This window comes from Orcinus orca, chromosome 2 (genome assembly GCF_937001465.1).
Source record: "Orcinus orca chromosome 2, mOrcOrc1.1, whole genome shotgun sequence".
Classification (NCBI taxonomy): Eukaryota; Metazoa; Chordata; class Mammalia; order Artiodactyla; family Delphinidae; genus Orcinus; species Orcinus orca.
Genome location: NC_064560.1, coordinates 187,268,185 through 187,281,018, shown reverse-complemented (window position 1 = coordinate 187,281,018; position 12,834 = coordinate 187,268,185). Strand labels below are relative to the sequence as shown.

Here is a 12,834-nt window from a genome sequence, read left to right as displayed (position 1 = left end):
GCCCTATTTTATGTTGTTACAGTGGGTTCCCGGCTCACTTGTGCCTGGTGGGGAGACTTGCACAACTCTGCTGGGGTCGGAGGCCTTGCAGCACTTAGAGGTCCCACAGAAGGGGTAAACCAGAAGTCTGAAAGCTTGCCCTGAAGCTCCATGAAGCAAGATGCTATCTCTAAACAGACCCATCCATTTCAGAGGGCTTCTTTCCACGGGGCTTTCTGGGGGCGGGGATGCCTTTTACCAGTATCTTTCTGCTCACCTGTGGAATTTTATAAACTTATTCGATTCAGGTGACCCACTCCTTCTGCACCTGAAGCTGTAGGTAAATTTCCTGTCCAGTTTAAACCTTGTCTCCACACCTGTCACTTCTGGATCCTATAAGCTCCATCCCCAGCATTCCAGGGTCGGTCACCTCAAAGGTGTCCATAGCCAAGCTCCCAGCAAGGGACGCCCAGTCGGGAATGAGATCTCTAGGCATATGTAACGGGAGAGAAATATTCGGAGCATCCTTCTCTTTCTCCAAGACAGCTCTGCGTACTTATTGCCCTTTCAGGTGTAGTCTTGCAGGTAAATCTCACCTTCTCCAAGAAACCAAATTTTGAACTCTCACTGCATGTCAGGATAAATTTCCCGAATCACCTGGCTGATATTTGGCACATACTGCCTTATAGTGTGGTCCTGTGTGTGCATGTGCCGTTTCTCTTAAAAGATCGTGATCCTCTCCCAGAGCCATGATTGTATTTAACCACCTAGAAGGACCCTACAGCCCAGGTCGGGCTGTGCGCGGATGTGTGTGCGTTAGACACCAGTAAACATCAGCGGAGGGAATGGATGGATCTCGGTGTCAGGCACTGGGGGGCACTCAATAAATAGTTGTAGAATTGGACCAAATGGTAAGTGCTTAAATATTTCACAGTTCTCTAGTCTTTCTACTTTATGCCATTTACTGGGGGTTAGAAAATAAGATGAAGCTGTGTGTACGCCCTGAAGAGTGATCAGTGGTTGCTGTTATCTGAAGAGCCGTAGAGCTCTTAGCTGTTTTACAGCTCTGGTTCTTTTTTTTTTTTTAAAGCAGTGTTTACTATTTCTGGCCATTATGTACACTAATATAAAAATTTAATTAGACCCTTTCTTTTCAATTAATTTTTACAGCCCTATTTGTTTGCTCTCTCGACAGAGCCTGTATTGTGTGAACAAGAGAGATCAATTTTCTATCACAAAATTCATTACTTTTGACTAAAGTCCAGTGAGTCTGTGATTGTACGCGCCACTCTGGGTGAATTTTCCTGCCGCTGGAGAGAGCTATGGATGGTGAAATGAGCCGAGTGTTCAGGTAGCCAAAGAGAAGTTTTGATTTACTCATGGTCCTCCTCAGGGCGGCAGGTGGAGCAAAGTTAAAAGGCTCTGCAACTCTTGAGATTAGAAATATGCATGTGTTTTATTCATTCCTCATTCTTTTTTTTTTTTGTTTGTTTTGTGGTATGCGGGCCTCTCACTGCTGTGGCCTCTCCCGTTGCGGAGCACAGGCTCTGGACACGCAGGCTCAGCAGCCATGGCTCACGTGCCCAGCCGCTCTGCGGCATGTGGGATCCTCCTGGACCGGGGCACGAACCCGTGTCCCCTGCATCGGCAGGCGGACTCTCAACCACTGCGCCACCAGGGAAGCCCTCATTCCTCATTCTTTAATATTTTTTTAAAGTATCTAGAGAAGTGAAGTTAGGTATAGAATATGTAAAGGTTAAGAGAGGCCTTTTCTTTCAAGAGCGTGTATAAAAGAAGATGTCCATTCCAGGAGGGCAGGGACCTATAGTTCTGTTCATTCTTTACCTCCAGGGTCTACACAGTTCCTGGTACCTGGTAGCTGTGTGGTAAATAGTTGTTGAGTGAGGATGCATGAGATAAATACTAACTGGTTTTGCCTTTTGTCATTGATTAAATGTTTTCTGGATTAAAGGGTCTCTGTGACTGTCTCTGAGTCTCCATGAATAGCATCTTGGTTGGGGCTGCTCTCCAGCGTTGGGAGATACGACCACACCTGTCTTCAAGGGCTGCAGCTCCAATGCCTAACTTGGCAGGGCAGGGGCTAGGCCTGGTCCCCAAGAGGCACAGGTAACGCCCAGTGTAGCTAACACAGCCCCTGAGGACAGAGCATGAGCTTGGGAGTCACACACACCTAAGCACAAAGCCACCTGCCACTAGCTCTTGACATGGGGCAAGTCGTATAACCTCTCCTGTTGTCTGTTCTTTGATCTGTAAAGCTGGGCCAGTGACACCTGCCATACAGAGTGGGTGGTGGGTGATAAACGAGGGAGTGGGTGATGTCCTCCTTACTGAGATATTAAATAAATGTATCCACTTAAATTCCTTTACCTTCTAGTGGTGTGTTCCCCATCCTCCTCTGTACTGAACGCTTTACCTCTTCCTCTTGCATGAAATGGGGCAGGTGGGAGAAAGGGCCACAATAACCTCGGTTCCTTAGTGCTTTAGGGAATCTTTGATATGGTGCAGAGTTGGAAAAGCATGAGTACAGGAAGGACTCATTCTAGGTGGGAGCAGCAGTGTCCAATGGAACTTTCTGTGATGATGGAAATGTTCTGTATCCATGCCGTCCCAGGCACAGTCACTAGCCACAGGTGGCTGTCGAGCACTGGAGATGTGGCCAGTTTGACCGAGGAGCTGAATTTTTCATTTCACTTCATTTGAATTTGAATGTAAACCCGTCACGTGGCGAGTAACGAGCGCATTGGACGGTGCAGCTCTAGGGCCTTGCTGGGGCTTAAGGACTAGTGGTCTGTCCATTCCCTGGAAGCTTGTGAGAAATGCAGACTCTCAGACATCACCCCAGACCTACGAGATCAGAATCAGCACAGGTGGTTCACGAGCACATTTGGATTTAAGAAGCACAGGGCTAGCCTCTGAGCTGCTCAGTGTTCTGCATGGACTTCCACGCAGCTGTAGTACTAGGGAGGCTGGACCCTTGGAGCTGGAGGGTTCTCACCGTCACCTTTGCCTTCTCGGCTACTCATACACCCTAATGCAGTCTCCAGGGGACCCAAGCGTGTGGGTCTCTGCATCCTGTGGTTGAGAGATCAAAGGAACAAGTTATGTAGCTTTTTACTCAGGATTCAATGCTGTTTTGCTTATTCCTCCTCATAAACCTTCTTAATCTCTATGTTCCCAGGTTCTCTCCCCAAAAGGTAACTCTCTTTTTATCTTCCCACTCATCCTACTATAGCTTTATTTTTCCTACTACTTTGCCTTAAACTGGTAAAGATGTGGGTATGTACGTATGCATTTCTCTCTGTCTCTGTCTCTCTCTCTCTCACTTTCTGGATGTTTCAAACCGAATCAGTACATTCAGGTTGTGGTTATCTTAATGCTTCCAGCACTCTGGCTACTGATAAATATTTCAAAAGCATAAATAACATTTTCTACATGAAATGAGAGAAATGTCCCCCACCTCTCTGAAAGTACTAATAATTTCTCTTCTGTAATGGGACTGATTTAGCCAATTGAAACAGAAAACTTCGCAGATTTTTTTGACATCCAATGGTCAGATCACTTTGGCTAATGGGGATGTTACTTGGGTATTGCTGACATTAGCCAAGTTGGGAATTTGATGGAGACTTTTCATTCTGCCCTCTTTTCAGTCTTGAATCCTCACAGACATGATGTGCTGATGGCTCTCCACCGGATGTTTGTCTATATGATGTCGGTGGCAGGTTGCAAAACTGTATTAAGCTGCATCTTGGGAGCTGCCGAGGGCACTGTGAGGCAGCTGAGGCACTGAGCTAGAAGGGGCACCACACCAGGATTCCATGCCCCTAAAATACGTCTCTAAAAGAGACCCAAGGTCACAGCACTGGTAAATGAGGAGCCATAGTGTGACCCCTGGAGGTTTGGTTCCAGATTTTGCACGATTCGCCATCCCCCGCGCCTGCCTTTGCTCCCTGCCGGGAACAGGCCATCTCCCACATCCCCTGTGCTGCCTCCCTCTGAGTGTCGATGTCATTGCATCTGGTCTCTCCTCCTCCAGGTCTTTGCTCAGATGTCACCTTCTCAAAGATGCTTTCCCTAGCTGCTCCATCAAAAATAATGCATACACACGGGCTTCCCTGGTGGCTCAGTGGTTGAGAGTCCGCCTGCCGATGCAGGGGACATGGGTTCGTGCCCCGGTCCGGGAAGATCCCACATGCTGCGGAGCTGCTGGACCTGTGAGCCATGGCCACTGAGCCTGTGCGTCCGGAGCCTGTGCTCCGCAATGGGAGAGGCCACAGCAGTGAGAGGCCCGTGTGAAAAAAAAATAATGCGTACACACACACACACACACACACACACACACACACACACACACACCCCAACATTCTCTATTCCCCGTGCCCTTCTTTATTTTTCTCCTTAGCTCTTATTCTTACCTGTACCATATACATTTATTTGTATGTATGTCCCTTGAGAGCAGGGGCTTTGTTTTGCTCACTGCTACGTCCTCTAGATCTAGAACAGTGCTCAACCCCAAATAACACAAGATACATTTTTTTTTTTATTGCGGTACGCGGGCCTCTCACTGTTGTGGCCTCTCCGGTTGCAGAGCACAGGCTCCGGACGCGCAGGCTCAGTGGCCATGGCTCACGGGCCCAGCCGCTCCGCGGCACGTGGGATCCTCCCGGACCGGGGCACAAACCCGCGCCCCCGCATCGGCAGGCAGACTCTCAACCACTGCACCACCAGGGAAGCCCCAAGATAAATGTTTTTGAATGGATGGATGAATTAATGGCTCTCTAACCTGGAGAGCTGCCGATGCCTCTCACTTGGTCTCCTCCTCGCCTTTTTCCTGGTGTGCTTCCCCACTCCAGGTGGCCAGAGTGAGCCTCCTGAAACGTCTACTTGCCCTTGACTGTTCCTTCCAGAGGCTTTCTGTGCTTATGGCTCCTGACAGCTTTACAACTCCTCTTCCTGCACCCTTACCAAATTTCCTTTATTCTTTGCCTATGCCGCCGCGTCGTTCCCTGTGTTCTCTGTCCTTCCCTCCACCAGCCCTGCAGACCCGGGCCCTGTGTCCTCAGATGGCCTGAGCTTCGTCTGTCCGGCTTTCATACTTCACAGTCATGTCCGTCGACTCCAAGTTATGTGAGGACAGGAGGCACCTCTATCTTGCTCCCCTTCGCTCTCCCACCTTCAGACTGAGCACCCCGCACAGAGCAGGCGCTTGACCACTGTGTATTGAAGGATGAATGGGGCCATTTAATTCTATGGGCAGAAGGAAGTCTCACTTCTGTAGAATTCAGGGTTTCTTTGGCACTGTGAGGCCTTACTGTTCAAGCTGTGAGATTTAAAGACAGAATGCTTCCTGCTAATTATTAACAGTTGCCCTGGAAGAACAGAGCCATTATGGGGCCCTGAACCCTGGCACGCTGCCCCCCGCCCCACAGCCCCTGGTGAGCAGTGCCATAGAGCAGGGCGGGAAGGCAAAGGCAGGTACCGCCCTGGCACCCGCTACCGTCCTGTTACCCAAAGAGGATTGCGATCTTGGGGCCAAAAGCGTAGGGAGTGGGTAAAAGGCTTTGCAGTGAGATTATAGCGCCTAAAAACTCCTTGCTTTTGTTCAGGAAATAAGGTATTGGTTTTCTTTAAGGCAGCGAGACAATCCAGTTTAGGGCCTGGAGTGGTAGATCGATGTCCTGGCATTCTTCAGATACTGAAAAATCAGTTGATCTGTATTTGTACTTACTGGGTTTCTTGTTTAAAAAAATAAAAAGGAAGAAGAACGACAGGAAAGGAAAGAAATTTTAAAAGCTCATTAAAAGTCCTCTAAATGAAGAAAATTGCACGGCAGATCTCTTAAGAACATACAAAGACAGCCTCCCTTTAAAGAACATCTTATTTGGTCAGTGTGTCTTCAAGCCAAAGTCTGGAAGGTGAATGGGCAGTGTGGTGAGAATGCAGTTTCTTTGTTTTGGACCTGGAGAAGAAGGATCCTTGCCCCTTGACCTCAGCTCCCTACATGTAAGATCATTCATAGAACTTCTCACGTTTGGTTGGGGCTGGGTTACAGTCAACTCAATGTGCTCTCTACCATTGTGGTGGGCTGTATAGCCGTCATAGCAATTCTCTTAGTGCTTGAAAGTCATTTTCACCTCTGATGCTTCCTGGAGGTGTGTTTTGCTTGGCTGTTGGCCCAGGTGCCTGAACCTTAGCCCTCCCTGCCTTACCTAAAGTTTTATTGATATGAAGCTTCTTTTTGCCAATGGGAGAGCAGGCCTTCCTCCTGTTCCTTCAGGTGTGAGCAGAGAGACCCACGAGGGATTTGTCCCCCTGCTAATAATACTTGGGTTTGATTCTTGCATGATGGTTGGGGATTAGCTCACTCACAGAAGTTTCCATATCCAGGGAGGGGAGAAGTTTGTGGGTGATTCCGAAGGAAACGTTCAAGAGATTTTCTTCGTACCACAGAACCCAAGTTAACACTGAGTTTGGGAAACCTCGGCACCCTGGTTACAGAACTACCATGCCTTGTGTTTGAACTTCCATTGTTAAAAATTTATTCTGAATCTGTGTGTCGATTTTCTGCTAATAGTTAGAATATGCTGAACGAATACTTGATGTGTTGGAGGACATTGCATTTTGCCCTTCAGTGTTTGGTTTGTAATAATTGATGTAAAATACGTGTCCACCCTCGAGAGGCGGCAAGAAATGATTGCTTTGAATAAATCCCCAACTGGAGCATCTGACCTGCCCCTTTCCCTTAGAAGTGAAATAATCTCTATCCTCTGCTTTTCCTGCCACCTGGAAATGTTTTTATTTGAAGACGGGGGCTAGCTGGGTTTCAGTTAATTAAAGTTTTAATTGTGTTTGATTCTGCAGCAGACCTCATGTTTGCTTTCCTTAATAATGAAATGCAAAGTGTCATCTCCAAGCTCACACTCCAACTGGACAGCAAGGGGGAGCAGAAGCAGCCTCGGAACCTGCTAGCCCTGCCTGGGAATTTGTATTTGTTGTTTGCTTTTGGTATTATACTCCGGTCTGAGGAAAGTACTGACTTCAGTTTCATAATCAGAACATGACTGAAGAATTGCTCTAGCGTCTAAAATTCGAGCACTTGTGCGTTGGAAATAAAACATCGTCTGTACAAAACATAAATACTTGTCCTTTTGTGGAGAAAAAAATTAACCTGTCTGACGTCTTCTTAGCAAGTCTTGCAAAGCTGGCCTTTGGCTGGTGTCTGGGTACTTAGATTTTGAGAGGTTTCCAGAACTGGGAATGAGAGTGGTTCACTGTGTCTTAACTGTTTGTATAAACAATGTATGTGATGATGGAAGAAATTTGGGATTTTCACACGAGCCAGGCAGGAGGTGCCTTTGGGCGCAGTCCCCAGTAAAAACCTTGGGCACCGCTGGGAGGGAACTCGTGAAAGCTTGTGCCTGGTTTCTTCCAGACTTCACCCCATGTGCCTTTTCCCTTTGCTGAATACACTTTGTATCCTTTTGCTGAAATAAATCGTAGCCATGAACATTTATGCTATATACTGAGTCCTATGAGTTCTCCTAGTAAGTTACCGAACCTGGGGGTTATCTGGGGTTTGGATAGTCATTCAGTGTCAGTTTGAGATAATCGTTTCTTGGCCTGAGTCAATTATTTTTACTGGGGTATCTTGACACACCTTCTAAACCTGTTCTGCCTCTTGATTGTTTCTATCTCGGCAGTTCCCTCCCTTCAACCCAGTATTCATAGTCAGAAACCTCAGAATCATCTTTGATTCTCTCCTGCATTCAAAGCACCAAATTCTGTCAGTTTTGCCTCTGAAGTGTCTCGAATCCAGCCTTCCCGTAGCCCTTGCCGCCATCCCAGTGTTAGCACTACTGCTCTTTGCTGGACTTCGTGCAGCAGCTTCCCTGTCCTGGTTTTCTGCCTCTGATCTGCAGTCCAGCCTGTCCTTCGTGTCACCTCCATCCAAAACCTAGGTTGAGTTACTGCCACCATTGAAATAAAACACAAATGCCTCGGGTCAGCCTTCCAGGGCCCTTCACTGGGAAGTGGCGCAGCAAAGCGGTTGGTGTGCAGATTTGTGTCCCTCACTGGCTGCCACGGGCAAGTTACACACCCTGTCTGTGCGTCAGTGTCCTTATCTGTATGTGAGGATAAGAACAGTACCTTCCTGCTAGGATTGGTACAGGTTTAAATGAGTATACGTTTAAAAACCTTAGAACATGTGCCTGGCAGATGAAAAGTGTTCCATAACTATTAGCTGTGCTTAGTTTTATTATTATTATTATTATTTTTATTTTTCGCTACGTGGGCCTCTCACTGTTGTGGCCTCTCCCGTTGCAGAGCACAGGCTCCGGACGCGCAGGCTCAGCGGCCATGGCTCACGGGCCCAGCCGCTCCGCGGCATGTGGGATCTTCCCGGACCGTGGCACGAACCCGTGTCCCCTGCATCGGCAGGCGGACTCTCAACCACGGTGCCACCAGGGAAGCCCACTAGTTATCTATCTTATATATAGTAGTGTGTTTATGTCAGTCCCGATCTTCTAAGTTGTCCCTCCCTCTCCCTCACCCCCTGGTAACCATAAGTTTGTTTTCTGAATCTGTAACTCTATTTCTCATGCTTAGTTTTTATGATTATCTCTTGACTTTCTTCCTCTGGGCTGGGAGCTGCTGCCTGACATTGTCTGGCTGTGGCTCTTTAATAATCAGTTGCTGAATAAATGAATGAATGAGAAAGGGGCTTGTGCTCTCAAGAAGCTTATGGTTACTTGGGGGATATAAGATGCTCTGATGGATTAAACTGAGAGTATGAGGGGAACACGGATGAAAGTGGCACACTGTGTAAAGGGCTCAGGTGGGAAAAGAGGCGCACCAAGTTGTTTAAGTGAAGTTACCAAACTCATGCTTTACCCCCACTTCTGATCCCACAGAGAGAGGCAGAGAAGTGTCAGGATTGGGTGTGCCTCCAAGAAACAATCATAAAAACAAAGTCTTCCCGCGGGACCCTGAGACTCTAACTCCTGCTGGAACTCGTCTTTCTCTGGAGTGACATTTTGAGCTACTTAACGGGGTGTGCGCCCTTCTGAGGATACGATCCCTGTCTGGTGATTTCGGAACGATTCTCTCCAGGGTGCCTAGATTTCCTCCCGGCTCTCTGTGGTAGAAGGGACACAGGGAGAGAGGAAAATAGATGTCAGTACCAGGGCAATCTCCCAGGACCCTGGCCTCCTAACACATGTCTGAGGATTGGACTGGCCACCACCGAATCTTGCATCATGGAGTTGGTAGAAAGGGTTGGTGTAAGTTGCTGTTGGGTGTAAGGCAGCTGTGCCACGTGGGAGCAGTTCTGTCCTAGGAGCTCCCTGAGTGACTGCCAGAGGCCACGCTGCAGAAGGTGTTACCAAGATTGCTGTTGCTACTTTCCCTTATTTGTATGAGGCATCCACTAGAGTCATGTAAAGCTGCGTCTTGAAGCTCCATCACAATCTTGGGATTGTGGTTTGCTGTACCGGTTCTGTTGTAGAGATCTTTGTATCATTTAGTTTCTGCTGCGTAACAAACGCCCCAAACTAAGTGACTTACAGGAATAGTCATCTCTGTGCTCATCATTCTGTGTGTTGGCAGTTTGGGCTGGGCTCAGTGTGGCTGGATCATCTCTGTTCCGGGTGGTGTTGCCTAGGCTGTCTTGTGTATTTGGACCTCAGCTAGGATGACAGGGACAGCGGGGGCCTCTCTCCATGGGCTCACACATCGTTGAGGAAGCTATTCCAAGCTTATTCACGTGGTGGCAGAAGGGTTCCGAGCCACTAGAGAGAACATATTGCTCCAGTATGCAAGGACTTTTCCAGTCTCTGCTGGTGTCCTATTTCCTAATGTCCCATTGGCCACAGCAAGCCATGAGTCCAAGGCAGAACCATGGGCAGGGCCCATCTGCGGGTGTGGATACAGGAAAGTATGGTGGTTGTCGGCTCTAGCTGCAGCAGTTTGCATCAAGGTGTTTAGCTGGGGTCTTGCCAGAAATGAAAGCAGCAGTATTATCGTCTGCTCTTTTTGCCTCAGCAGTATTACTGTCTGCTCTCTTTGCCTTTCTCCTCCGGACAGTCTCCTGGGATGGGTGCAGTCAGTGGATTAGATGCTCTGCTCCCTGGTCCACGTGGGCCCTCTTAGCACCATTCTCTCTATGCCCAGCCATACTACAAAGGCTTGAGCCATCTGGCTCACAGATTGATGGGTACTCCCAGTCCCAAAGGGCCCACCAGAAGAGTGTAGCTGGATCAGCATGAATCTGACGTCAGTGCTTGCAAAGGAACTCCAAGCTAACAGCAAATACAGCCCATGCAGACAGTTCTGATGAAACAATATCTAAAATCCCCCACAGTCTTCTCAGCCTGCCCCGAGCCTGGGCCACGTCCTTCTTCCGGTCTTGAGCGTCCTTGAGGAAATGCCAGCAGCTGTCCTCTGTGGCCCTCACAGTGCTGTGACGACAGCAGAGCAATGGATGAAAGTCTGGGGCTGTGAGAAGGAGGGACACTGCCTGGGACTCTGGACACCCAGACTCGTTAGTTGGGTTTAGTGCCAGGAGACTTGAACTACTGGGCACGTGGAGGGGCGGGCTGATGGCCTCCGTGACATCTGCTTTCATCCCATTCTGATCATCTTATGTTAAGTTCTGTATCTTTTCAGGTTTATGCTCATGTTAAAGATTGTATTCACATGATGCAAAGTATAGATAAAACTTTACGTTTTTGCGTATGGGTATTCAATTGTTCCTGCAGCATTTGTGGAAGTCTATCATTAATTACTGCACTAATTTTTTTTGTATTTTGTCAATAATCAATTGTTCATATATGTGTGGATCTAAAAACAAATAAAGATTGTATTCAGCAAATATTAGAGAAATATTGCCAAGAGACAGGAATCAAAGGGATGATTTTGAGGTCAGATAGGTGTTTGGACGTAGAATCTGGAGTAAGTAGGGGAAGAGAGCAGAAGGATGGATGGTCTTCGGGTCCTAGAGTGAGGCTGGGCCCTGGGCAGCAAAGATACTTGTTTGGCCGAGCCAGGTGACAGGGGATGGGACTGATCAGGTATCAAAGAACTTCTAAGTGCATTTGGGGAAATAATTCAAGATGACTAGGCGTCTGGGGCGTGAGTACTGGGGAGATGACTTTTGCTGCAAGCAGAGAAGAATTAAATTTGAGCAAGGATGAATTTTCCATTCTTACAGTCTGATATTATGACAATATCTCAGGTTCAGCAAATTCGACGGTTAATGGTCAGTGGGCGTCAAGAGCCCTCCTTGGTGGGGACTGTGCAGGTTCTAGGTTGGATAATAACATCAGTATCGTTGACTGTGAAAGCTGCTCGGGTGACTCTGTGTGTGTGTGTGTGTGTGTGTGTGTGTGTGCGCGCGCGCACCCGTGCATGCATGTGAATGCATAGCCTAGCATGGAAACACAAGTGGAGCCCTATCAACCTGTCTGTCTCATGTCTGCCTCAGCCAGTTACGTTCTAAGCTCTGGGAGCCTGGAACCGAGCTTATCCTGGGCACCACTGTGTCTCCAAGGCTTTGCGTGTTGCCAGGTGTCTATTAAGCACTTAAGAAATATTTATTGAACAAACAAATCAAGAAAAGCTGGAAGAGGAATTTTTTTAAGCATCTTTACTTTTTTTTTTTGCAGTAATTTTTACATAATTAACCTGGACATTTTAAACAGCCCCAGAACAATGACTGTTGATGGCTTTTAAGCTGTTTTGGTGGTGGTGAGATAAGAAATGAAAGGAAGCTGACAAAACAAGGGACCAAAGTGAAATTTCTACACTATTAAAAATACACACACACTAAAAGACTAGGAACCTAAGTTATATGGATTACCGGCCTAGGGTAGTAGAAGTATACCATCTTTTCAAAGTGTATTTACCTTTTTCCAGAATTAAAATAGCTTTTTTGTACTTTCTGATTATGAACTTAGTACATACTCATGTAGAATGGTCAAACAATGAAAGAGTATAAAGAACTCAATAAAAGTACCCTTATTTCCATGATCGTTAACATTTATGAAAAAAATTTTAATTGTGGTAAAATGCACATAACATAAAATTCACTGTCTTAAATTTTTTTTTTTTTTTTTTTTGCGGTACGCAGGCCTCTCACTGTTGTGGCCTCTCCCGTTGCGGAGCACAGGCTCCGGACGCGCAGGCTCAGCGGCCATGACTCACGGGCCCAGCCGCTCCGCGGCATGTGGGATCTTCTCGGACCGGGGCACGAACCCGTGTCCCCTGCATCGGCAGGAGGGCTCTCAACCACTGTGCCACCAGGGAAGCCCTGTCTTAACTATTTTTAAGTGTAAAGTTCAGTGGCAGCAAGTATGTACACGTTGTCCAACCAGAGTCTCCGGAACTTTTTCATCTTGCAGAACTGACACTATACCCATTAAACATCGGCTCCCTATTTCATCCTCTCCCCGACCCTTGGCAACCACCATTCTACCTTCTACTTCCTGTCTGTGAATAGGACTACTCTAGGTATCTCATATAAATAGAATCACACAATATGTGTCTTTTGTGTGTGTGTCTGAGTTATTTCACTTTCTTTGGGGTTCATCCGTGTTGTAGCATGTGTCAGGATTTCTTTTTGTATGATATTCCATTATATATATGTATCAATATATGTATACATAGTTTGTTAATCCATTCCTTTGTAAATGGACACTTGAGTGACTGACACCTGTTGGCTATTGTGAATGATGCTGCTATGAACATGAGTGTTGAACATCTTTTAACATATCCCTTTACCCACCTAAACTATATTTATAAAGGGAACATACAGTGCTACTTTGTAACGTGCATTTTTAC

The 12,834-nt window shown here is 47.1% G+C and overlaps 2 protein-coding genes across 15 annotated transcripts in view; both read left to right on the top strand.

The window, feature by feature from the left end:
• FOXN3 (forkhead box N3) overlaps window positions 1-12,834 on the top strand; it is a 404,228-nt gene that overhangs the window by 239,244 nt on the left and 152,150 nt on the right. The gene's annotated exons all lie outside the window — the stretch shown is intronic.
• Window positions 1-12,834, top strand: part of EFCAB11 (EF-hand calcium binding domain 11) — a 585,886-nt gene that overhangs the window by 538,070 nt on the left and 34,982 nt on the right. The gene's annotated exons all lie outside the window — the stretch shown is intronic.